The sequence below is a fragment of the Felis catus genome (genome assembly GCF_018350175.1).
Source record: "Felis catus isolate Fca126 chromosome D4 unlocalized genomic scaffold, F.catus_Fca126_mat1.0 chrD4_random_Un_scaffold_56, whole genome shotgun sequence".
NCBI lineage: Eukaryota > Metazoa > Chordata > Mammalia > Carnivora > Felidae > Felis > Felis catus.
Genome location: NW_025408515.1, coordinates 66,471 through 92,497, shown reverse-complemented (window position 1 = coordinate 92,497; position 26,027 = coordinate 66,471). Strand labels below are relative to the sequence as shown.

Genomic DNA, 26,027 nt, shown 5'->3' with positions numbered 1-26,027 from the left:
ACCTCTGCACCCTGCAGTCCGCAGCCCGGGGCTCTCAGTCTGCTCCTGGCCCCACACCAACCCCGGGGGCTCCTCCCAGGGTGGCCCGGCACCACCCGGGCCCCGTGCACCCCCATCGCCCACCCCCAGCCTTCTCACCCTCGGGCTCTGATTCCGAGGACTCCAAGTACTGGTCCCAGGATCGGTGAACGAAGACCTTACGGCGGGGCCGGGGCGCTGGAGGAGGCCTTCCCAGGCCAACCCCAGGCCCTGCTTCCGGTGACCTGCGTGCGGCCACTCTCTCCACGGGTCCAGGGTGGCCCTCCTGGGCGACGGGGCACACGCACAACTCTGTAGGGGGGGTGAATCCAGATTCCGCCAATCGCTTCCCGATTTCATCGCTTGATTTCTGTAAAGACAGTGACCCGCGGAGGGCCCGGAGACATCACAGCCCCGCCCGGCCACCTCAGTGTCCTTCCGTCCTCTCCCCCTGCAGCTCTCAGATCGGACACAGACCTGAGTGTGCACAGACCTGCGCCCGTAGCACAGTGACATCCACCTACAGGGCTCGGGATGAACGTTGGGGACAAGAGGGCGACCCGAGCACACCCTGTCCCTCCTAGCCAGCCTTGACCTGGGGTGTGAGCATGACCCACCCACCAGGCATCTGACCCCTTCATCAGCCTGCTTCTGCTCAGGTGGGCCCTCCACACACGACCCCTCCTTCCACACACACACACACACACACACACACACACGGGAGGGGACGTGGGGCCGCACAGGTCAGATCAGAGCGGTGTCGGGCTGGACTGGATGTCTCTGGGTCTCCTGTGTTACCTTTGGGTCCCTGCGAGCTAGAGACCTGAGGCGTCCTGTGCACGACCTGACCCACTGTCTCCCAGGTCGGGAAGGGTCGCGGCCACGGGCTCCCCCGAGCCGGCAGCCGCGGGACACGGGCACACAACAGGAGAACATGTTCGTCAGGCAAAGGTGTCCCAACGAATGAGCCCAGTCGGGCGCTGTCTCCAGAACGTGGGTGCCTGGTGACCCGGGTTCCGAGTTCTGTTGGGGTCTGTTACCAGGGAGGTGAGGTCACTTCCTGGGGTCCCCTTACCCGGCTTCCTGCTCCTACAAGAGCCCCTCCCAGGCTGCAAAGGGGCTCCCCTCCACCCCATGCCCTGCCCCTACAGTGACACCAACACAGCCCAGACACGTCCCCGAGAAGCCTGGTGCAGCCGGGGCCGTGGCTTTGGGGCCACAGAGCTGGGTTCAGACCTGGGTTTTGCCCCTGAACATTGCTGGGACCCTGCACTGTGCCTCCCGGGGCCCCCGGTCACCCGTCTGCACAGTGGGGTCCTTGTGGCATCTACTTGTAGGGGCGCCATCAGGGAGACACCTGTAGACACGTCCCGTGCCCGCTGTCCCGTGAGGCTCGTGGGCACACGTGAGTGTGGAAGGACGAGGAAGGGGTGGGCCTGGCACGGAACACACTCACGCGGGCCTGAGTCTCCTCCGGGTCCCGGTACAGCCACCCCTCCTGCCTGGGTCCCAGGCCCGGGGGAAGTTGGAGGTGAACTCGTTCACAGCCTGTGCCCTCCGGACATGCACTCCAGGGGCCCCATTACATTTGGGCTCAGGCTCCAGAGCCTGGTCTGGGCCTACGTGATGGGTGGTCCCCACTGTGGCTCCCCGCCCTCCCGAATCCTGGTCCCATGTGCTTCTGTCACCCCCTCCCCTCCCGGGTGGACGGCCCGTGTGACCGGGTTCTAAGGGCTAGAATATGATGACCGGGTGTCATTTCTGGGCCGATTCATGGAATTTCTGGTTTCCTCTCTCGTGGGTCCATTCTCTGTCTCTGCCTCGGACTCTGTCTGTCTCTGTGTGTCTCACGGGAGCAGGGCTTGTGGGCTCTACGGTCCAGGTGACAACCCCCAGAAGCCTCCCTTGTGGCCCGTGACCTTCCCCAGGCTCGGTGCTCAGCTCCCTCAGGAGGCCTCCTCGGCCCAGCCAGGGCACTGCCTGGGGAACGACTTCCTAATGAGGGCCCGAGGCTCCATCAAGGAGAGTCTTGACCTCGGTTCCCACACCAGAGTCTGCTGCTCGGCCACGTGCTGCAAACCCAGGTACTCGGTCCTCCAAGCCCCCAGGCTGCCCTCTGCTCAGAAGGACCTTGAGGGAGTAGGAAGCATTTTCCCAGGAGGGGAGAACAGAGGGCCAGGGATGATGATCCCAGGACACAGAGACGTCTATGAGCCTGTGGGACCCTTGGGACATTGTCAACGCAGCCCAGTTTAGGAGGAGGAAGCTGAGTCCTTCTGTGCTGTAGCCCCGTCCACACTTCCTAGCTCCAGGGGCCCAGAGTGGTGGACACAGGACCCCAGACCCCATCCTCCCCTAGTTCCTGGCAATCCCCCCGGACACCTTGGGGACCCCCTGACCCTCAACTGGCACATCTGCCCTCCCTATGCTGTGGGTCCCGGACTATTGCCAGGAATCCTGATGTCCCTGCCCCATGGCCCCACTGCCTCCAGCCTTTCTCTTCTTTCCCCCTATTACGCACGCCCTCCCAGTGTGGACTCCCCTCTGATCTCCAGTGGGACAGTCAGAATGTGTGTGTGTGTGTGTGTGTGTGTGTGTGTGTGTGTGCACGCCTTTCTGGAGATGCCCAGAGGTCACAGCCTCACACGGATGGGGTGCATAGGGACCCTCGAGCTTCTCAGGGGCTCTCATTCCCAGGGGGAACTCCATGGGGGGTAGAGGCTGGCCTAGGACTGGAGACCAGCCCTCTTCCTTGGACCCTGCACACCTCACTTGTCCTGGGCCAGTCCTTGCCATTCCTCAGGGTCCCTCTGTCCCTGGGTGTCAGACGGGGAAGTGCATCAGTGTGGCCACGGCCCAGGCTCACCCCCAGGGGTAGGTGGAGGGGAGGTGCCCCAGGTACACAGGCCTCCCTCCACAGGGCCGGATGGGTCGTGCGGAGGCCAGGTGTGGCCAGGGACCCGCACTCAGCACCTGTAGATGATCCAGGCGGACCAGTGATGTGCATGAATCCAACCGCTCCCCACCTGGCTGGTCACCCATGTTCCCACCTCTGCCAACTGCTCTGGGAACCAAACCTCTCCTGAGCCTCAGAACCACGCCCGCCCCTGCCAGGCAGGCCTCAGGGTGCGAGGCAAGGTGGGTTGGACATCTGGGGACACGACGGCCAGTGACTCCACCCATCCCACCCTGCTGGCCTGGACCGCAGACTCCACCCCAGGGTCCAGGTGCTTGGACCCTGTGGCATGACTGGGCCAGGGCTCCTGGAGGCAGCAGTGGAGGCCGACTCAGGGCAGGGAGAAGTCGGTCCTCCCCCTGCCCTTCTCCTTTCCTCCTTCTGCCTTGTCTTCCCGGCAGGACGTTGGACACGGTTCCAGCCTGTGCCTGGCTGCAGCCCTGGGCGGAGTCAGAGGGTGGCAAGCTGCCCAGGGAGGCCGGGGGCCAACTCCAGGATGACCAAGTGTCAGGGAGCTACTGTAACTGGGCATCCCCCAGGCACTCAGTGATTTCAGCCCTTTGTATACATGAGCCGTGTCCCCGGCACCGGGTATCAGCCCATTCCTCACCCCAAGAGGCACGTATCCTCCCCAGCCGAGGCCCCATCGGTGGCCGGTCCTCCCTCCAGCCGCAAGAGGTCCAGCTGCTCCACAGGCTCTATATCTTTCGCGGCTGGAGCCCGAGCAGCCATCAGGGGCGTGGATCCGGGCCCTGGAGCCCCTCAGGGAGGACAGGTGAGACCGGGCAGGAGCCAGGAGAGGGCAGAGTGGAGTCTCCTTAAGGTCATGGCCTCCTGCTCAGCCCAGACACAGGAGTGTGCCAACACCTAGGGCATCTGGGCCCCAGCTGCCGGGCAGGTTCGGGGACAGAGACCACAGTGTGGCTCCTGGTAGCTCACAGGTGTCCCTGTGCCCTGTAGCTACACCTGTCCTACCAGCTGGACTCCATCCTGGTCGGCAGGCAATACCCATGCCAAAAGGAACAGGCCACTGTCAAGGTCTGGGAAGAATGAGTGGCCAGGCAGAAGGGGAATGCTCGTCCTCGGCTTGGGGGTCCCTGCCGGGCTGGCGGGGGCTCCGGAGGTGGTATTCCAGCTCTCTGCTGACCAGCCCTGTGCCCAGAAACACCTGCCTCCCTTCTCTGGGCCTCACTCTCCTGCTCTGTGAAATGGGTGATGCAGAGCGATCATTCCCATGGCAGGAACAAGGCGGGTACCGGTGACGGATGGAGCACCCGTACAGGACCCGGATCGCAGACCGCAGTGGGGAAGCGGGGAGGGGATGCCAGTGAGGCCCTGCCCCCAAAGCCATCCAGCCTTTCCATGCAGCCACCAGGGCCTGGCATGGCCCCGGGAGCAGTGGCCGACCAGACTCCTGACACAGGTCCCTGTGGCCTCTTTCTCAGCAGTGGGGACCCAGGGGCGGGGACACCCAGGGTGCAGGGGTGCTCGGGGCAGCTCCTCCCTTGGAGGGAAAGAGAACAATGGAGACAGAGAACAATGGAGACGTTCTCTGGGGTCCCCCCAGGCCAGGAGAAATGGGAGGAGCGCTCCCCCAGCCCAGAGAGCTCTTCCCCGTGACTATTTCCCTGGTGGGGGTAGGGGGTCAGCGGGTTATACTGGCTGGAGACAGTGACTCTGCCCTTGAATATGTGAGCCTCCAAATTCACCATATACACCGAAAGGCGGTTTTATTGAAAACTCAGCATGAATTTGCTTCGGCAACTTGTGAGTCTCAATTTGGAGCCCAGTCCCTGCCAGAGTCCCCAGGGCCCGTGCTGTCCTCCCAGTCCTTCCCAGAGACCCCAGGGCCCGCGCTGTCCTCCCATTCACCCCCAGAGACCCCAGGGCCCAGGCTGTCCTCCCGGTCCCTCCCGGAGACCCCAGGGCCCGGGCTCTCCTCCTGGTCCTTCCCAGGGACATCAGGCGTCAGCTTAGCCTCAGCCTCCACACGCCCCGGAGCAGCATTGGGCGCTCACGAGCTCTGTCTCTCAGGGTCCGCAAGCACAGCTCCTCACTGCCCCTTTCCCCCCAGCCGGCGGACGACACCGCATCACTGGTGCCGGCCTGGACGTGAGGATCACCAGCTTGGACGAGAGCATCCGCCGAGCTGGCAGGGGGAACGTCCCTTGGTCCCCTCTCCGAGACCTCTCCGGGTACAGACCTCACTTGAACAACTCCTCTGACAGGAGACCATCTCTGGACCTGCCGGGGAATCCAGCCCCGGGAGGAGGCGATGGCCTGCTCTGCTCTGCTCTACAGAGGAGGAGACTGAGGCAACATCATCCTCCCAAGCCGGTGCCTGGGAATCCATGCTTGCCTGGGGGCAAATACGAAACCTGCGAGCTCCCTCCACATCTAGGATGCCGTGGCTCTGACCACACTGCCTGATCACGATCCCTGCACCTGGCAAGCTGCAGTGACCCCCGACTCCTTACCTGACATCCGAGCCCCGAGTGAACTGGGCCAGATGCCCTCCCCAGGGTGTTCCCCTCCCTCCTCCCTAGTGTTTTCCCCTCCCAGGCAGCCCACCATCCCTGCCCCTCGAGCCCCCTGCTACCACCGTCCCGCTCCATGGCTCCCATCCAGAACACCCTCATCTCTAAGGCTGGCTTCAGTGGTCACCTCCTCGGGGTCCTGCCAAAGCCCAGGCTTCGGGTCAGAGCGACCCGGGCTCACAGTCACAGCAGAGCCACGTCAGAGTCCTGTGACACACAAGCTCTATGCCAGCTTCTGGGCCCTCGGTGCTCTTTTTGAAGATGGGGTCGGCGGCTCCCACGTCCGGTGGGGGTGTGGGGGATGAAAGCAGGGAGGTGAAGGTGTCTGAAGTGGGGGAGCTTGTGGGGGGAGGGGGTCTCGGGAAGGCACGGGGAGGGGATGGGGAGGAGGGAAAGGCGGCCTGACCTCTCCCTGCCCACACTGGTGTCCACCTCCCCCTCCCCCTGCTCAGCCAGACGCCCGAATGAATAGTGGAGTGGAGTGTGGGGGCCAGGTCAGCAGGTTGGGGGTCTGTCTCGTTTCCCTCTTGCCCCCGTGTCTCCATACCCACTGCGTCCAGCCGCCCTGCCTGGGTAGAGTGGCCGTGGCCCCAGACCTCAGAGGATATGAGGGTCACTGAACGGGCAGTGGAGATCGGATACGTGCGACCCCAGGGGTCGTGGGCTCCTGGCGCGAGGTGGTCCCGTGCGCGCAGTCCCATGGTCCTGGTGCACCTGCGAGGGATCCACCTACCTCGACCTTTGGTGGGAGCACCTCCCCGCCCACAAGGCTCCCGCGCCACATCCTGCCCGAAGGTGGGAGCCAGGGGCCACTCTAGCCGGACTGGTGAAGCTCCTCCTCCAAGCGCTCATGGAACAGTCGGGAAACTGAGGCTAGGAGAGGCAGGGACTGGCCGGGAACCCACCAGGTGAGCAGAGCCTAGAGGGGCTGGGGGAGGTTTCGGGCTCCTAGGCCAGGGCTTCACTTTCCCATGGGGTTTTTGAGGGAATGAGAGCCTCTAAGATCCTGGAGGACCGCTGAACCCATCCCATGTGGGGTCCTTTCCTCTGGTCATCCTTGAGTGGGCACAGGTCCACGCAATTGCATGGAAACACAGTCCCCCGCCCCCAGTAACTAATCACCCACGTGGGTATCAAAGGATGAGTGGACTCTGGAGGTGACAGGCGGTGGGGGAGAAAAGTGGTGTGGGGCGGGGACATTGTCTCCAGGGAACATGCCCATGAGTGGAGCCATGCCAGGCCGATGGCCAGGGGATCCCCAAGATGCCCCCGTGTGTATCACAGGCACCCCCATTCTAGAGAAGCACGCCACTCAGCTCCCGTGGTTGGAGACCTTCGAGTGCGCAACGTGTTCTCATGCTGTGTCATGATATCTCGAGGCTGTGGTCTCACGAGAGCCCACAGGGAGAGCCTTTTCCCACTTGCAGATGGTGGGTCCGGTCTCACCCCCGAAGCCTCTGGTCACGTGCCCGGAGGGACTCAAAGGTGACAGCGGGAGGCCCTGGCTTGGCCGGTCTAGCCTGACACGGCCCTGATCCGACTGGTGAGTTGCACGAGCCTCCCTGTGTCTGTGAATGTGTGTGAGGCTGTGTGTGTTTGTAAGGATGGACGTGGGGGGAAGCCACCCAGAGCAGGAGCAGGCTGATGGGAGGGTCATGTCCACACCCCAGGTCAAGGGTGACTGGGAGGAACAGGGTCAGTTATGTAGGGCTACAGGACACAGGGACACATTCTGGTGCCCGTCCCCGAGCCCGGCCGGCAGCTGGGGTCCAGGTGCCCTAGTGGTCGGCACACACCAGGGTCTGGGCTGAGCAGGAGGCCATGACCTCAAGGAGACTCCACTCTGCCCTCTCCTGTGTTCTGTGCCAGGCGCACTCCTTCCTCATCCTCCACGGCCACGTGTGCCCACGAGCCTCATGGGATAGCAGGCATGGGACGTGTCTACACGTGTCTCCCTGATGGCGCACCTACAAGTAGATGCCACAAGGACCCCACTGTGCAGATGGGGAGACCGGGGGGCCCCAGGAGGCACGGGGTCTGTGAAGGGTCCCAGCACTGGTCAGGAGGAAAACCCAGGTCTGAACCCCGCTCTGTGGCCCCAAAGCTGTGGCACCGGCCGCCCCAGGCCTCGCGGGGACGTGTCTGGGCTGTGTTGGTGTCACTGTAGGGACAGGGCATGGCGTGGAGGGGAACCCTTTGCAGCCTGGGAGTGGCTCTTGTAGGATTAGGAAGCCTGGTAAGGGGACCCCAGGAAGTGACCTCACCTCCCTGGTCACAGAGCCCAATTGAACTGAGAACCCGGGTCACCAGGCACCCACGTTCTGGAGACAGCGCCCGATTGGGCTCATTCGTTGGGACACCTTCGCCTAATGAACATGTTCTCCTGTTGTGTGCCCGTGTCCCACGGCTGCCGGCTCAGGGGAGCCCGTGGCCGCGACGCTTCCCGACCCTGGAGACAGTGGGTCAGGTCGTGCACAGGACACCTCAGGTCTCTAGCTCGTAGGGGCCCAAAGGTAACACAGGGAGACCCAGAGACATCCAGTCCAGCCCGACACCACTCTGATCTGACCTGTGCGGCCCCATGTCCCCCCGTGTGTGTGTGCGTGTGTGTGTGTGTCTGTGTCTGTGTGGATGGAGGGGTCGTGTGTGGAGGGTCCACCCGAGTAGGTGCAGGCTGATGAAGGGGTCAGATGCTTGGTGGGCGGGTCAGGCTCACACACGGTCAAGGCTGGTTGGGAGGGACAGGGTGTGCTGGGGTGGCCCTCTTGACTCCAATGTTCATCCCAAGCCCTGTAGGTGGTTGTCACTGTGTCACAGGCCTAGGGCTGTGCACACTCAGGTCTGTTTCCGATCTGGGAGCCACAGGTGGAGAGGGTGGAAGGACACTGAGGATGGCCGGGCACGGCTGTGATGTCTCCGGGATGGCCGCGGGTCACTGTCTTTACAGAAATCAACTGATGAAATCGGGAAATGTCTGGCCGAATCCCGATACACCTGCCCTACAGAGTTGTGCGTGTGCCCCGTCGCCCAGGAGGGCCACCCTGGACCGAGGAAGAGAGTGGCTGCAGGGAGGTCTTGGGAAGATAAGCCTGGAGATGTTCTGGGAAGGCCTCCTTCACCGCCCAGTCCCCCACTGGGTCCTGGTTCACGGGTCCTGGGATCAGGACCCGGAGCCCCCGGAGCCAGAGCCCGAGGGTGAGAAGGCTGGGGGTGGGACTTGTGTGTTCATGGGACCAGGGCGGTGCTGGGCCACCCAGGGAGGATCCCCCGGGGCTGGTGTGGGGCCAGGAGCAGAGATTGAGAGCCCTGGGCTGCGGCCTGCAGGGAGGCAGAGGTCCTGATGTGGGTTCCTGGCCATGGCTTCTCGGGGAGGCTCTGGGGTGAGTTGTGTGTCTGCAAAGGCCCCTGGAGAGGCTGGCGCTGGTGTGAGGTGGGACCATCCCTCTTCTCACCCTGACGCCTTGGAGCCACTGCAACCATCACTCTGTTTCCTTCTCAAGAGTCCGGGGCAGGAGCGGAAGCCGGTGCGGCTCCAGAGCCCGACCCAAGGGCATCGGGGTCCTCGGAGTCTCTGCAGTCAGGGGTGGAGACTGGGGCGACTCCTGCAGGGGCCTGGGAGCCAGGAAGTGACCTGGGACCTGTGCAGGGACAGCAGGCAACTGAGCAGAGTCAGCTGGGTCCTGCTTCTGCTCCCGCTTCTCCTGGTTCCACTGTTCCTGCTTTTGATCCCAACACTGCTCCTGCCATCGCCCTTCTCCCCGCCCCTGCCACTGCCCTTGATCCCACATGGATGTCGGCCAAAAAACAAGGGCTTGAAGACCTATACAGGGTGCTTTTTTTTATCTTATTTTATTTTTTGTTTATTATATTTTATTTCAAATTCATTCTCCAATCCCTGACTGCGACCCCCCACCAAAATGTCTCTTCCTCTTCTCCCTTATCCTTTTTCTCTTCGATTTTTTAGCTGTTATGGTATTTGTTCATTAGTTATAATCTATATTCATCTTCAATAAAATGTTTTATTTATTTTACGTTGTGCAATTCCTGAGCACGGGGTACGCTCACAACGCTGTGAACCTCGCCACAGAATTTTGTTGCAGAATATCTCGATCCCCAAAGGTCACCGTGTACCCGGAGCCCTCACTCCCCATTTGTGCCCCCTCCAGCCCCTGGGAACCCCCAGTCTACTTTCTCTCCGTGTTCCGTTACCTAGTCTGGAGGTTTCCTTCAAGTGGAATCTTGTAAGAGATACCTTTGGGTCCGCACTGACTTTTCAGACGGGACAGATTCATTTTTGTACTTTGTGGCCGTTTGAAATAGACTTTTTCTCGTTTGATATTGAAATCACAATGGATTAAGGATTAGGTGGGAATATGGAGGCCCCTTCGGTGACAATGGGCACGGTCTCGGGGTGGAGACCCCTGTGCGTGCTGTGACACCACAGCCTGAAGCCAGACAGGACACGGCTAGTCCTCCCGTGGCCCAAACAGAAACCGGGAGATGCAGAAGGCCGGACGGTCACACCACAGAGGAGAGGGCATCCCTCACGACCCAGGGCCAGAAAGGTTCACAGGCCTCTGGACCAAATAATGCGCCAAAGCCAGTGCGTTCCCCGGGATGGAGGCCAGACCTGTCCCAGTCCAAGGGGAGGTGACCCCCACGGGAGCAGGCGTCAGAGATGTGGGTCGTCCCGGGGAGGGACTCGGGCAAGTGAAACCCGAGGGAGGCAGCGGTGGTCTACTTCAGAGGGGCAGGTTTCTGGTCTTGGGACCGCCAGCCCAGGTGACAACGTGAGGAAGCAGAGGCCCCAGCCGATCCCCAGCGAGAAGTCCTTGTCCTGCAGGGGACCGGCTGGCCCAGTACTGGGAGAGCCCCCAGAGCCCGGAGTCGGCCCTTCCCCAGCCCCATGTGGGGCCCCAGGCAGGATGGTCAGTTCTGCTCCCCTGATTCAGTGGGTAGGGGCCCTCGGCGGGTGGTGGGGTCCCCCAGGAGGAGGGACCCCGAGCCCCAGGACGCCAAGATGCACGCCTGCGGGTAGGACAATCCAAAGTCAAGGAGATGGGCTTCCTGACCCAGCTCGTCTTACTAGTGACCCAGCTGTGCTATTAGCCCAGGTGTCCCCATCTGTGACATGGGGACGTAACGGGCCTTCAGATGGGTTGGCGCATTCTCTGAGACATGAGGTGGAATCGTGGCCTGGTGCCTGGGGGACACAAAGGGCCACCTGGAAGGCTGTCCCAGAGTCCCCCAGGGCACAGGATTCCGGAAGCCCCTCCTTGGCCCCTGCCCGCTGTCCCCCTTCTGGGAACACGCAGCGTTGTTTGCGGAGGAGGTGGAGACGATCCAGGAGGTCAACAGGTCCCACGTGGAGGAAGGTCAGCGCTGGAGGGACAGAAGGACGTGTCCCGTGCCCCCTTCCAGGGCCCGAGCTGTGACGCCCTCTGACCTGACCTGGTGTGGACCCCGCTTCTGTGGTTTCACTCCCTCCCTTCTTCCCTCCCTCCTTCCGTAATTCAGCCGGGGATCTCAGGTGCCGGCCGTGTGCCGACCACCGTGACCTCATCGGTTTGCACGACCCAACGGGGTCCCCCACGTGGCATCTACCTTGGCACGGTCTGCATGTTCCTGGCCGTGTTCCGTCTGGCGAGTCTGGGAGGGAGGCCTCTGCACATGTTCCCGGCAAGGAAACACGAGTCCAGAAGGTCCAGACGACCTGCCCCAAGTGCCAGCGTGTGGAGCCTGGACAGAGGGTGGTCCCTGAGCAGAGGAGGACTTGGGCCCACGCAGCCCGGAGGAGGAGGGGGAGCACCGTGGCGGCCTGGAGCTCAGGGCTTCTGGGAGACGGTGTCCTAAGCAGACTGGCTCTGTCCCCAGCGCCGTCGGGGTACCCGCGCTCCCTGGGGCACGTGGCCCTGGCTGGCAGGAGAGGAGGTGCCTCTGGGGCAGGACACAGCCCTCAGGCAGAGCGGAGGGTCGCAAGTGCTCCCCAAGGGGCAGGTGGACTCGGGCGCCCTGAGGTGGCATCACCGGGACAGCAGTGCCTGCGGCTGGGGTCCCCATACCTGTCCCCTCCTCGGGCCCAGCAAAGGCCCGTCTGCATGGCGTTTACCCCCAAACACAAAGTCTGGGCCAGGAACCACCCTCTTCAAGGCCTTGCCCCCATTCTCTCTGCCCACCTCAAGCTTTCTCAGGACCCCGAGGAGGTGATCTCTGAAGCCAGCCTTAGAGATGAGGGTGTTCTGGATGGGAGCCATGGAGCGGGACGGTGGTAGCAGGGGGCTCGAGGGGCAGGGATGGTGGGCTGCCTGGGAGGGGAAAACACTAGGGAGGAGGGAGGGGAACACCCTGGGGAGGGCATCTGGCCCAGTTCACTCGGGGCTCGGATGTCAGGTAAGGAGTCGGGGGTCACCGCAGCTTGCCAGGTGCAGGGATCGTGATCAGGCAGTGTGGTCAGAGCCACGGCATCCTAGATGTGGAGGGAGCTCGCAGGTTTCGTATTTGCCCCCAGGCAAGCATGGATTCCCAGGCACCGGCTTGGGAGGATGATGTTGCCTCAGTCTCCTCCTCTGTAGAGCAGAGCAGAGCAAGCCATCGCCTCCTCCCGGGGCTGGATTCCCGGCAGGTCCAGAGATGGTCTCCTGTCAGAGGAGTTGTTCAAGTGAGGTCTGTACCCAGAGAGGTCTCGGAGAGGGGACCAAGGGACGTTCCCCCTGCCAGCTCGGCGGATGCTCTCGTCCAAGCTGGTGATCCTCACGTCCAGGCCGGCACCGGTGATGCGGTGTCGTCCGCCGGCTGGGGGGACAGGGGCAGTGAGGAGCTGTGCTTGCGGACCCTGAGAGACAGAGCTCGTGAGCGCCCAATGCTGCCCCGGGGCGTGTGGAGGCTGAGGCTAAGCTGACGCCTGATGTCCCTGGGAAGGACCAGGAGGAGAGCCCGGGCCCTGGGGTCTCCGGGAGGGATGGGGAGGACAGTCAGGGCCCTGGGGTCTCCGGGAGGGATGGGGAGGACAGCCTGGGCCCTGGGGTCTCTGGGGGTGAATGGGAGGACAGCGCGGGCCCTGGGGTCTCTGGGAAGGACTGGGAGGACAGCACGGGCCCTGGGGACTCTGGCAGGGACTGGGCTCCAAATTGAGACTCACAAGTTGCCGAAGCAAATTCATGCCGAGTTTTCAATAAAACCGCCTTTCGGTTTATATGGTGAATTTGGAGGCTCACATATTCAAGTGCAGAGTCACTGTCTCCAGCCAGTATAACCCGCTGACCCCCTACCCCCACCAGGGAAATAGTCACGGGGAAGAGCTCTCTGGGCTGGGGGAGCGCTCCTCCCATTTCTCCTGGCCTGGGGGGACCCCAGAGAACGTCTCCATTGTTCTCTGTCTCCATTGTTCTCTTTCCCTCCAAGGGAGGAGCTGCCCCGAGCACCCCTGCACCCTGGGTGTCCCCGCCCCTGGGTCCCCACTGCTGAGAAAGAGGCCACAGGGACCTGTGTCAGGAGTCTGGTCGGCCACTGCTCCCGGGGCCATGCCAGGCCCTGGTGGCTGCATGGAAAGGCTGGATGGCTTTGGGGGCAGGGCCTCACTGGCATCCCCTCCCCGCTTCCCCACTGCGGTCTGCGATCCGGGTCCTGTACGGGTGCTCCATCCGTCACCGGTACCCGCCTTGTTCCTGCCATGGGAATGATCGCTCTGCATCACCCATTTCACAGAGCAGGAGAGTGAGGCCCAGAGAAGGGAGGCAGGTGTTTCTGGGCACAGGGCTGGTCAGCAGAGAGCTGGAATACCACCTCTGGAGCCCCCGCCAGCCCGGCAGGGACCCCCAAGCCGAGGACGAGCATTCCCCTTCTGCCTGGCCACTCATTCTTCCCAGACCTTGACGGTGGCCTGTTCCTTTTGGCCACAGATATTGCTGGCCGACCAGGAGGGAGTCCAGCTGGTAGGACAGCTGTAGCTACAGGGCACAGGGACACCTGTGAGCTACCAGGAGCCACATTGTGGTCTCTGTCCCCGAACCTGCCCGGCAGCTGGGGCCCAGTTGCCCTAGGGGTCAGCACACACCAGGGTCTGGGCTGAGCAGGAGGCCATGACCTCAAGGAGACTCCACTCTGCCCTCTCCTGGCTCCTGCCCGGTCTCACCTGTCCTCCCTGAGGGGCTCCAGGGCCCGGATCCAGGCCCCTGATGGCTGCTCGGGCTCCAGCCGCGAAAGATGTAGAGCCTGTGGAGCAGCTGGACCTCTTGGGGCTGGAGGGAGGGCCGGCCACCGACGGGGCCTCGGCTGGGGAGGATACGTGCCTCTTGGGGTGAGGAATGGGCTGATACCCGGTGCCGGGGTCACGCCTCATGTAGACAAAGGGCTGAAATCACTGAGTGCCTGGGGGATGCCCAGTTACAGTAGCTCCCTGACACTTGGTCATCCTGGAGGTGGCCCCCGGCCTCCCCGGGCAGCTTGCCACCCTCTGACTCCGCCCAGGGCTGCAGCCAGGCACAGGCTGGAACCGTGTCCAACGTCCTGCAAGGAAGACAAGGCAGAAGGAGGAAAGGAGAAGGGCAAGGGGCGGACCGACTTCTCCCTGCCCTGAGTCAGCCTCCACTGCTGCCTCCAGGAGCCCTGGCCCATGCATGCCCCAGGGTCCATGCACCTGGACCCCGGGGTGGAGTCTGCGGTCAGGCCAGCTGGGTGGGGTGGGTATAGTCACTGGCCATCTTGTCCCCAGATGTCCAACCCACCTTGCCTCGCACCCTGAGGCCTGCCTGGCAGGGGTGGGCGTGGTTCTGAGGCTCAGGAGAGGTTTGGTTCCCAGAGCAGTTGGCAGAGGTGGGAACATGGGTGACCAGCCAGATGGGGAGCGGTTGGATTCATGCACATCACCGGTCCGTCTGGATCATCTACAGGTGCTGAGTGCGGGTCCCTGGCCAAACCTGGCCTCCGCACGACCCATCCGGCCCTGTGGAGGGAGGCCTGTGTACCTGGGGCACCTCCCCTCCACCTACCCCTGGGGGCGAGCCTGGGCCGTGGCCACACTGATGCACTTCCCCGTCTGACCCCCAGGGACACAGGGACCTTGAGGAATGGCAAGGACTGGCCCAGGACAAGTGACGTGTGCAGGGTCCAAGGAGCAGGGCTGGTCTCCAGTCCTAGGCCAGCCTCTACCCCCCATGGGGTTCCCCCTGGGAATGAGAGACCCTGAGATGCTCGGGGGTCCTATCCACCCTGTCCCTGTGAGGCTGTGACCTCTGGGCATCTCCAGAAAGGCGTGCACACACACACACACACACACACACACACACACACACATATTCTGACTGTCCCACTGGAGATCAGAGGGGAGTCCACACTGGGAGGGGGTGGGTAATACGGGGGAAAGAAGAGAAAGGCTGGAGGCAGTGGGACCATGGGGCAGGGACGTCAGGATTCCTGGCAATAGCCCGGGACCCACAGCATAGGGAGGGCAGATGTGCCGGTTGAGGGTCAGGGGGTCCCCAAGGTGTCCGGGGGGATTGCCAGGAAGTAGGGGAGGACGGGGTCTGGGGTCCTGTGTCCACCACGCTGGGCCCCTGGAGCTAGGAAGTGTGGACGGGGCTACAGCACAGAAGGACTCAGCTTCCTCCTCCTAAACTGGGCTGCGTCGACAGTGTCCCAAGGGTCCCACAGGCTCATAGATGAGTCTGTGTCCTGGGATCTTCATCCCTGGCCCTCTGTTCTCCCCTCCTGGGAAAATGCTTCCTACTCCCTCAAGGTCCTTCTGAGCAGAGGGCAGCCTGGGGGCTTGGAGGACCGAGGACCTGGGTTTGCAGCACGTGGCCGAGCAGCAGCCCCTGGTGTGGGGACCGAGGTCAAGACCCTCCTTGATGGAGCCTCGGGCCCTCATTAGGAAGTAGTTCCCCAGGCAGTGCCCTGGCTGGGCCGAGGAGGCCTCCTGAGGGAGCTGAGCACCGGGCCTGGGGAGGGACACGGGCCACAAGGGAGGCTTCTGAGGGTTGTCACCTAGACCCTGGAGCCCACAGGCCCTGCTCCCGTGAGACACACAGAGACAGAGTCCGAGGCAGAGACAGAGAATGGACCCACGAGAGGAAACCAGAAATTCCCTGAATCGGCCCAGAAATGACACCCGGTCATCATATTCTAGCCCTTAGAACCCGGTCACACGGGCCGTCCACCCGGGAGGGGAGGGGGTGACAGAAGCACGTGGGACCAGGATTCGGGAGGGCGGGGAGCCACAGTGGGGACCACCCATCACGTAGGCCCAGACCAGGCTCTGGGACCTGAGCCCAAATGTAATGGGGCCCCTGGAGTGCATGTCCGGAGGGCACAGGCTGTGAACGACTTCACCTCCACCTCACCCCGGGCCTGGGACCCAGGCAGGAGGGGTGGCTGTACCTGGACCCGGAGCAGACCCAGGCCCGCGTGAGTGTGTTCCGTGCCAGGCCCACCCCTTCCTCATCCTTCCACACTCACGTGTGCCCACGAGCCTCACGGGATAGCGGGCACGGGACGTGTCTACAGGTGTCTCCCTGATGGCGCCCCTACAAGTAGATGCCACAAGGACCCCACTGTGCAGACGGGTGACCGGGGGCCCCGGGAGGCACAGTGCAGGGTCCCAGCAATGGTCAGGGGGAAAACCCAGGTCTGAACCCAGCTCTGTGGCCCCAAAGCCACGGCCCCGGCTGCACCAGGCTTCTCGGGGACGTGTCTGGGCTGTGTTGGTGTCACTGTAGGGGCAGGGCATGGGGTGGAGGGGAGCCCTTTGCAGCGTGGGAGGGGCTCTTGTAGGAGCAGGAAGCCGGGTAAGGGGACCCCAGGAAGTGAGCTCACCTCCCTGGTAACAGACCCCAACAGAACTCGGAACCCGGGTCACCAGGCACCCACGTTCTGGAGACAGCGCCCGACTGGGCTCATTCGTTGGGACACCTTTGCCTGACGAACATGTTCTCCTGTTGTGTGCCCGTGTCCCGCGGCTGCCGGCTCGGGGGAGCCCGTGGCCGCGACCCTTCCCGACCTGGGAGACAGTGGGTCAGGTCGTGCACAGGACGCCTCAGGTCTCTAGCTCGCAGGGACCCAAAGGTAACACAGGAGACCCAGAGACATCCAGTCCAGCCCGACACCGCTCTGATCTGACCTGTGCGGCCCCACGTCCCCTCCCGTGTGTGTGTGTGTGTGTGTGTGTGTGTGTGTGTGTGGAAGGAGGGGTCGTGTGTGGAGGGCCCACCTGAGCAGAAGCAGGCTGATGAAGGGGTCAGATGCCTGGTGGGTGGGTCATGCTCACACCCCAGGTCAAGGCTGGCTAGGAGGGACAGGGTGTGCTCGGGTCGCCCTCTTGTCCCCAACGTTCATCCCGAGCCCTGTAGGTGGATGTCACTGTGCTCCGGGTGCAGGTCTGTGCACACTCAGGTCTGTGTCCGATCTGAGAGCTGCAGGGGGAGAGGACGGAAGGACACTGAGGTGCCCGGGCGGGGCTGTGATGTCTCCGGGCCGTCCGCGGGCCACTGTCTTTACAGAAATCAACCGATGAAATCGGGAAACGATTGGCGGAATCTGGATTCACCCGCCCTACAGAGTTGTGCGTGTGCCCCGTCGCCCAGGAGGGCCACCCTGGACCCGTGGAGAGAGTGGCCGCACGCAGGTCACCGGAAGCAGGGCCTGGGGTTGGCCTGGGAAGGCCTCCTCCAGCGCCCCGGCCCCGCCGTAAGGTCTTCGTTCACCGATCCTGGGACCAGTACTTGGAGTCCTCGGAATCAGAGCCCGAGGGTGAGAAGGCTGGGGGTGGGCGATGGGGGTGCACGGGGCCCGGGTGGTGCCGGGCCACCCTGGGAGGAGCCCCCGGGGTTGGTGTGGGGCCAGGAGCAGACTGAGAGCCCCGGGCTGCGGACTGCAGGGTGCAGAGGTCCTCGTGTGGGTTCCTGGCCGCGGCTTCTCGGGGAGGCTCCGGGGTGAGTTGTGTCTCTGTAAAGGCCCCTGGAGAGGCCGGCCCTGGGTGGGGCGAGGGACCTTCCCTCCTCTCACCCTGAGGCCTTGGAGCCGCTGCAACCATCACTCTGTTTTCTTCTCAAGAGTCCGGTGCAGGAGCAAAAGCCGGGTCGGCTCCAGAGCCCGGCCCAAAGGCATCAGGGGCCTCGGCGTCTCTGCAGGCAGGCGAGGTATCTGGAGCGACTCCTGCAGGGGCCCGGGAGCCAACAGGTGACCTGGGACCTGTGCGGGGACAGCGGGCACCTGAGCAGAGTCAGCTGGCTCCTGCTTCTGCCGGTTCCACTGTTCCCGCTTTTGCTCCCAACACTGCTCCTGCCATCGCCCTTCTCCCCGCCCCTGCCACTGCCCTTGATCCCACATGGATGTCGGCCAAAAATCAAGGGGTTGAAGACCTATACAGGGTGCTTTTTTTATCTTATTTTATTTTTTGTTTATTATATTTTATTTCAAATTCATTCTCCAATCCCTGACTGCGACCCCCCACCAAAATGTCTCTTCCTCTTCTCCCTTATCCTTTTTCTCTTCGATTTTTTAGCTGTTATGGTATTTGTTCATTAGTTATAATCTATATTCATCTTCAATAAAATGTTTTATTTATTTTACGTTGTGCAATTCCTGAGCACGGGGTACGCTCACAACGCTGTGAACCTCGCCACAGAATTTTGTTGCAGAATATCTCGATCCCCAAGGGTCACCGTGTACCCGGAGCCCTCACTCCCCATTTGTGCCCCCTCCAGCCCCTGGGAACCCCCAGTCTACTTTCTCTCCGTGTTCCGTTACCTAGTCTGGAGGTTTCCTTCAAGTGGAATCTTGTAAGAGATACCTTTGGGTCCGCACTGACTTTTCAGACGGGACAGATTCATTTTTGTACTTTGTGGCCGTTTGATATAGACTTTCTCGTTTGATATTGCAATCACAATGGATTAAGGATTAGGTGGGAATATGGAGGCCCCTTCGGTGACAGTGGGCACGGTCTCGGGGTGGAGACCCCTGTGCGTGCTGTGACACCACAGCCTGAAGCCAGACAGGACACGGCTAGTCCTCCCGTGGCCCAAACAGAAACCGGGAGATGCAGAAGGCCGGACGGTCACACCACAGAGGAGAGGGCATCCCTCACGACCCAGGGCCAGAAAGGTTCACAGGCCTCTGGGCCAAATAATGCGCCAAAGCCAGTGCGTTCCCCGGGATGGAGGCCAGACCTGTCCCAGTCCAAGGGGAGGCGACCCCCACGGGAGCAGGCGTCAGAGATGTGGGTCGTCCCGGGGAGGGACTCGGGCAAGTGAAACCCGAGGGAGGCAGCGGTGGTCTACTTCAGACGGGCAGGTTTCTGGTCTTGGGACCGCCAGCCCAGGTGACAACGTGAGGAAGCAGAGGCCCCAGCCGATCCCCAGCGAGAAGTCCTTGTCCTGCAGGGGACCGGCTGGCCCAGTACTGGGAGAGCCCCCAGAGCCCGGAGTCGGCCCTTCCCCAGCCCCATGTGGGGCCCCAGGCAGGTTGGTCAGCTCTGCTCCCCTGATTCAGTGGGTAGGGGCCCTCGGTGGGTGGTGGGGTCCCCCAGGAGGAGGGACCCCGAGCCCCAGGACGCCAAGATGCACGCCTGCGGGTAGGACAATCCAAAGTCAAGGAGATGGGCTTCCTGACCCAGCTCGTCTTACTAGTGACCCAGCTGTGCTATTAGCCCAGGTGTCCCCATCTGTGACATGGGGACGTAACGGGCCTTCAGATGGGTTGGCGCATTCTCTGAGACATGAGGTGGAATCGTGGCCTGGTGCCTGGGGGACACAAAGGGCCACCTGGAAGGCTGTCCCAGAGTCCCCCAGGGCACAGGATTCCGGAAGCCCCTCCTTGGCCCCTGCCCGCTGTCCCCCTTCTGGGAACACGCAGCGTTGTTTGCGGAGGAGGTGGAGACGATCCAGGAGGTCAACAGGTCCCACGTGGAGGAAGGTCAGCGCTGGAGGGACAGAAGGACGTGTCCCGTGCCCCCTTCCAGGGCCCGAGCTGTGACGCCCTCTGACCTGACCTGGTGTGGACCCCGCTTCTGTGGTTTCACTCCCTCCCTTCTTCCCTCCCTCCTTCCGTAATTCAGCCGGGGATCTCAGGTGCCGGCCGTGTGCCGACCACCGTGACCTCATCGGTTTGCACGACCCAACGGGGTCCCCCACGTGGCATCTACCTTGGCACGGTCTGCATGTTCCTGGCCGTGTTCCGTCTGGCGAGTCTGGGAGGGAGGCCTCTGCACATGTTCCCGGCAAGGAAACACGAGTCCAGAAGGTCCAGACGACCTGCCCCAAGTGCCAGCGTGTGGAGCCTGGACAGAGGGTGGTCCCTGAGCAGAGGAGGACTTGGGCCCACGCAGCCCGGAGGAGGAGGGGGAGCACCGTGGCGGCCTGGAGCTCAGGGCTTCTGGGAGACGGTGTCCTAAGCAGACTGGCTCTGTCCCCAGCGCCGTCGGGGTACCCGCGCTCCCTGGGGCACGTGGCCCTGGCTGGCAGGAGAGGAGGTGCCTCTGGGGCAGGACACAGCCCTCAGGCAGAGCGGAGGGTCGCAAGTGCTCCCCAAGGGGCAGGTGGACTCGGGCGCCCTGAGGTGGCATCACCGGGACAGCAGTGCCTGCGGCTGGGGTCCCCATACCTGTCCCCTCCTCGGGCCCAGCAAAGGCCCGTCTGCATGGCGTTTACCCCCAAACACAAAGTCTGGGCCAGGAACCACCCTCTTCAAGGCCTTGCCCCCATTCTCTCTGCCCACCTCAAGCTTTCTCAGGACCCCGAGGAGGTGATCTCTGAAGCCAGCCTTAGAGATGAGGGTGTTCTGGATGGGAGCCATGGAGCGGGACGGTGGTAGCAGGGGGCTCGAGGGGCAGGGATGGTGGGCTGCCTGGGAGGGGAAAACACTAGGGAGGAGGGAGGGGAACACCCTGGGGAGGGCATCTGGCCCAGTTCACTCGGGGCTCGGATGTCAGGTAAGGAGTCGGGGGTCACCGCAGCTTGCCAGGTGCAGGGATCGTGATCAGGCAGTGTGGTCAGAGCCACGGCATCCTAGATGTGGAGGGAGCTCGCAGGTTTCGTATTTGCCCCCAGGCAAGCATGGATTCCCAGGCACCGGCTTGGGAGGATGATGTTGCCTCAGTCTCCTCCTCTGTAGAGCAGAGCAGAGCAGGCCATCGCCTCCTCCCGGGGCTGGATTCCCCGGCAGGTCCAGAGATGGTCTCCTGTCAGAGGAGTTGTTCAAGTGAGGTCTGTACCCGGAGAGGTCTCGGAGAGGGGACCAAGGGACGTTCCCCCTGCCAGCTCGGCGGATGCTCTCGTCCAAGCTGGTGATCCTCACGTCCAGGCCGGCACCGGTGATGCGGTGTCGTCCGCCGGCTGGGGGGACAGGGGCAGTGAGGAGCTGTGCTTGCGGACCCTGAGAGACAGAGCTCGTGAGCGCCCAATGCTGCCCCGGGGCGTGTGGAGGCTGAGGCTAAGCTGACGCCTGATGTCCCTGGGAAGGACCAGGAGGAGAGCCCGGGCCCTGGGGTCTCCGGGAGGGACCGGGAGGACAGCCTGGGCCCTGGGGTCTCTGGGGGTGAATGGGAGGACAGCGCGGGCCCTGGGGTCTCTGGGAAGGACTGGGAGGACAGCACGGGCCCTGGGGACTCTGGCAGGGACTGGGCTCCAAATTGAGACTCACAAGTTGCCGAAGCAAATTCATGCCGAGTTTTCAATAAAACCGCCTTTCGGTGTATATGGTGAATTTGGAGGCTCACATATTCAAGTGCAGAGTCACTGTCTCCAGCCAGTATAACCCGCTGACCCCCTACCCCCACCAGGGAAATAGTCACGGGGAAGAGCTCTCTGGGCTGGGGGAGCGCTCCTCCCATTTCTCCTGGCCTGGGGGGACCCCAGAGAACGTCTCCATTGTTCTCTGTCTCCATTGTTCTCTTTCCCTCCAAGGGAGGAGCTGCCCCGAGCACCCCTGCACCCTGGGTGTCCCCGCCCCTGGGTCCCCACTGCTGAGAAAGAGGCCACAGGGACCTGTGTCAGGAGTCTGGTCGGCCACTGCTCCCGGGGCCATGCCAGGCCCTGGTGGCTGCATGGAAAGGCTGGATGGCTTTGGGGGCAGGGCCTCACTGGCATCCCCTCCCCGCTTCCCCACTGCGGTCTGCGATCCGGGTCCTGTACGGGTGCTCCATCCGTCACCGGTACCCGCCTTGTTCCTGCCATGGGAATGATCGCTCTGCATCACCCATTTCACAGAGCAGGAGAGTGAGGCCCAGAGAAGGGAGGCAGGTGTTTCTGGGCACAGGGCTGGTCAGCAGAGAGCTGGAATACCACCTCTGGAGCCCCCGCCAGCCCGGCAGGGACCCCCAAGCCGAGGACGAGCATTCCCCTTCTGCCTGGCCACTCATTCTTCCCAGACCTTGACGGTGGCCTGTTCCTTTTGGCCACAGATATTGCTGGCCGACCAGGAGGGAGTCCAGCTGGTAGGACAGCTGTAGCTACAGGGCACAGGGACACCTGTGAGCTACCAGGAGCCACATTGTGGTCTCTGTCCCCGAACCTGCCCGGCAGCTGGGGCCCAGTTGCCCTAGGGGTCAGCACACACCAGGGTCTGGGCTGAGCAGGAGGCCATGACCTCAAGGAGACTCCACTCTGCCCTCTCCTGGCTCCTGCCCGGTCTCACCTGTCCTCCCTGAGGGGCTCCAGGGCCCGGATCCAGGCCCCTGATGGCTGCTCGGGCTCCAGCCGCGAAAGATGTAGAGCCTGTGGAGCAGCTGGACCTCTTGGGGCTGGAGGGAGGGCCGGCCACCGACGGGGCCTCGGCTGGGGAGGATACGTGCCTCTTGGGGTGAGGAATGGGCTGATACCCGGTGCCGGGGTCACGCCTCATGTAGACAAAGGGCTGAAATCACTGAGTGCCTGGGGGATGCCCAGTTACAGTAGCTCCCTGACACTTGGTCATCCTGGAGGTGGCCCCCGGCCTCCCCGGGCAGCTTGCCACCCTCTGACTCCGCCCAGGGCTGCAGCCAGGCACAGGCTGGAACCGTGTCCAACGTCCTGCAAGGAAGACAAGGCAGAAGGAGGAAAGGAGAAGGGCAAGGGGCGGACCGACTTCTCCCTGCCCTGAGTCAGCCTCCACTGCTGCCTCCAGGAGCCCTGGCCCATGCATGCCCCAGGGTCCATGCACCTGGACCCCGGGGTGGAGTCTGCGGTCAGGCCAGCTGGGTGGGGTGGGTATAGTCACTGGCCATCTTGTCCCCAGATGTCCAACCCACCTTGCCTCGCACCCTGAGGCCTGCCTGGCAGGGGTGGGCGTGGTTCTGAGGCTCAGGAGAGGTTTGGTTCCCAGAGCAGTTGGCAGAGGTGGGAACATGGGTGACCAGCCAGGTGGGGAGCGGTTGGATTCATGCACATCACCGGTCCGTCTGGATCATCTACAGGTGCTGAGTGCGGGTCCCTGGCCAAACCTGGCCTCCGCACGACCCATCCGGCCCTGTGGAGGGAGGCCTGTGTACCTGGGGCACCTCCCCTCCACCTACCCCTGGGGGCGAGCCTGGGCCGTGGCCACACTGATGCACTTCCCCGTCTGACCCCCAGGGACACAGGGACCTTGAGGAATGGCAAGGACTGGCCCAGGACAAGTGACGTGTGCAGGGTCCAAGGAGCAGGGCTGGTCTCCAGTCCTAGGCCAGCCTCTACCCCCCATGGGGTTCCCCCTGGGAATGAGAGACCCTGAGATGCTCGGGGGTCCTATCCACCCTGTCCCTGTGAGGCTGTGACCTCTGGGCATCTCCAGAAAGGCGTGCACACACACACACACACACACACACACACACACACACATATTCTGACTGTCCCACTGGAGATCAGAGGGGAGTCCACACTGGGAGGGGGTGGGTAATACGGGGGAAAGAAGAGAAAGGCTGGAGGCAGTGGGACCATGGGGCAGGGACGTCAGGATTCCTGGCAATAGCCCGGGACCCACAGCATAGGGAGGGCAGATGTGCCGGTTGAGGGTCAGGGGGTCCCCAAGGTGTCCGGGGGGATTGCCAGGAAGTAGGGGAGGACGGGGTCTGGGGTCCTGTGTCCACCACGCTGGGCCCCTGGAGCTAGGAAGTGTGGACGGGGCTACAGCACAGAAGGACTCAGCTTCCTCCTCCTAAACTGGGCTGCGTCGACAGTGTCCCAAGGGTCCCACAGGCTCATAGATGAGTCTGTGTCCTGGGATCTTCATCCCTGGCCCTCTGTTCTCCCCTCCTGGGAAAATGCTTCCTACTCCCTCAATGTCCTTCTGAGCAGAGGGCAGCCTGGGGGCTTGGAGGACCGAGGACCTGGGTTTGCAGCACGTGGCCGAGCAGCAGCCCCTGGTGTGGGGACCGAGGTCAAGACCCTCCTTGATGGAGCCTCGGGCCCTCATTAGGAAGTAGTTCCCCAGGCAGTGCCCTGGCTGGGCCGAGGAGGCCTCCTGAGGGAGCTGAGCACCGGGCCTGGGGAGGGACACGGGCCACAAAGGAGGCTTCTGAGGGTTGTCACCTAGACCCTGGAGCCCACAGGCCCTGCTCCCGTGAGACACACAGAGACAGAGTCCGAGGCAGAGACAGAGAATGGACCCACGAGAGGAAACCAGAAATTCCCTGAATCGGCCCAGAAATGACACCCGGTCATCATATTCTAGCCCTTAGAACCCGGTCACACGGGCCGTCCACCCGGGAGGGGAGGGGGTGACAGAAGCACGTGGGACCAGGATTCGGGAGGGCGGGGAGCCACAGTGGGGACCACCCATCACGTAGGCCCAGACCAGGCTCTGGGACCTGAGCCCAAATGTAATGGGGCCCCTGGAGTGCATGTCCGGAGGGCACAGGCTGTGAACGACTTCACCTCCACCTCACCCCGGGCCTGGGACCCAGGCAGGAGGGGTGGCTGTACCTGGACCCGGAGCAGACCCAGGCCCGCGTGAGTGTGTTCCGTGCCAGGCCCACCCCTTCCTCATCCTTCCACACTCACGTGTGCCCACGAGCCTCACGGGATAGCGGGCACGGGACGTGTCTACAGGTGTCTCCCTGATGGCGCCCCTACAAGTAGATGCCACAAGGACCCCACTGTGCAGACGGGTGACCGGGGGCCCCGGGAGGCACAGTGCAGGGTCCCAGCAATGGTCAGGGGGAAAACCCAGGTCTGAACCCAGCTCTGTGGCCCCAAAGCCACGGCCCCGGCTGCACCAGGCTTCTCGGGGACGTGTCTGGGCTGTGTTGGTGTCACTGTAGGGGCAGGGCATGGGGTGGAGGGGAGCCCTTTGCAGCGTGGGAGGGGCTCTTGTAGGAGCAGGAAGCCGGGTAAGGGGACCCCAGGAAGTGAGCTCACCTCCCTGGTAACAGACCCCAACAGAACTCGGAACCCGGGTCACCAGGCACCCACGTTCTGGAGACAGCGCCCGACTGGGCTCATTCGTTGGGACACCTTTGCCTGACGAACATGTTCTCCTGTTGTGTGCCCGTGTCCCGCGGCTGCCGGCTCGGGGGAGCCCGTGGCCGCGACCCTTCCCGACCTGGGAGACAGTGGGTCAGGTCGTGCACAGGACGCCTCAGGTCTCTAGCTCGCAGGGACCCAAAGGTAACACAGGAGACCCAGAGACATCCAGTCCAGCCCGACACCGCTCTGATCTGACCTGTGCGGGCCCACGTCCCCTCCCGTGTGTGTGTGTGTGTGTGTGTGTGTGTGTGTGGAAGGAGGGGTCGTGTGTGGAGGGCCCACCTGAGCAGAAGCAGGCTGATGAAGGGGTCAGATGCCTGGTGGGTGGGTCATGCTCACACCCCAGGTCAAGGCTGGCTAGGAGGGACAGGGTGTGCTCGGGTCGCCCTCTTGTCCCCAACGTTCATCCCGAGCCCTGTAGGTGGATGTCACTGTGCTCCGGGTGCAGGTCTGTGCACACTCAGGTCTGTGTCCGATCTGAGAGCTGCAGGGGGAGAGGACGGAAGGACACTGAGGTGCCCGGGCGGGGCTGTGATGTCTCCGGGCCGTCCGCGGGCCACTGTCTTTACAGAAATCAACCGATGAAATCGGGAAACGATTGGCGGAATCTGGATTCACCCGCCCTACAGAGTTGTGCGTGTGCCCCGTCGCCCAGGAGGGCCACCCTGGACCCGTGGAGAGAGTGGCCGCACGCAGGTCACCGGAAGCAGGGCCTGGGGTTGGCCTGGGAAGGCCTCCTCCAGCGCCCCGGCCCCGCCGTAAGGTCTTCGTTCACCGATCCTGGGACCAGTACTTGGAGTCCTCGGAATCAGAGCCCGAGGGTGAGAAGGCTGGGGGTGGGCGATGGGGGTGCACGGGGCCCGGGTGGTGCCGGGCCACCCTGGGAGGAGCCCCCGGGGTTGGTGTGGGGCCAGGAGCAGACTGAGAGCCCCGGGCTGCGGACTGCAGGGTGCAGAGGTCCTCGTGTGGGTTCCTGGCCGCGGCTTCTCGGGGAGGCTCCGGGGTGAGTTGTGTCTCTGTAAAGGCCCCTGGAGAGGCCGGCCCTGGGTGGGGCGAGGGACCTTCCCTCCTCTCACCCTGAGGCCTTGGAGCCGCTGCAACCATCAC

At 63.1% G+C, this 26,027-nt stretch overlaps 1 long non-coding RNA gene across 1 annotated transcript; it reads left to right on the top strand.

Moving 5' to 3' along the window:
• Positions 1-6,875: 6,875 nt before the first annotated feature.
• LOC123383623 lies at positions 6,876-9,065 on the top strand. The gene is made up of 3 exons (XR_006593529.1): positions 6,876-7,054; positions 8,459-8,706; positions 9,012-9,065. It is a non-coding gene; the product is annotated as an uncharacterized LOC123383623 (long non-coding RNA).
• Positions 9,066-26,027: the final 16,962 nt, after the last annotated feature.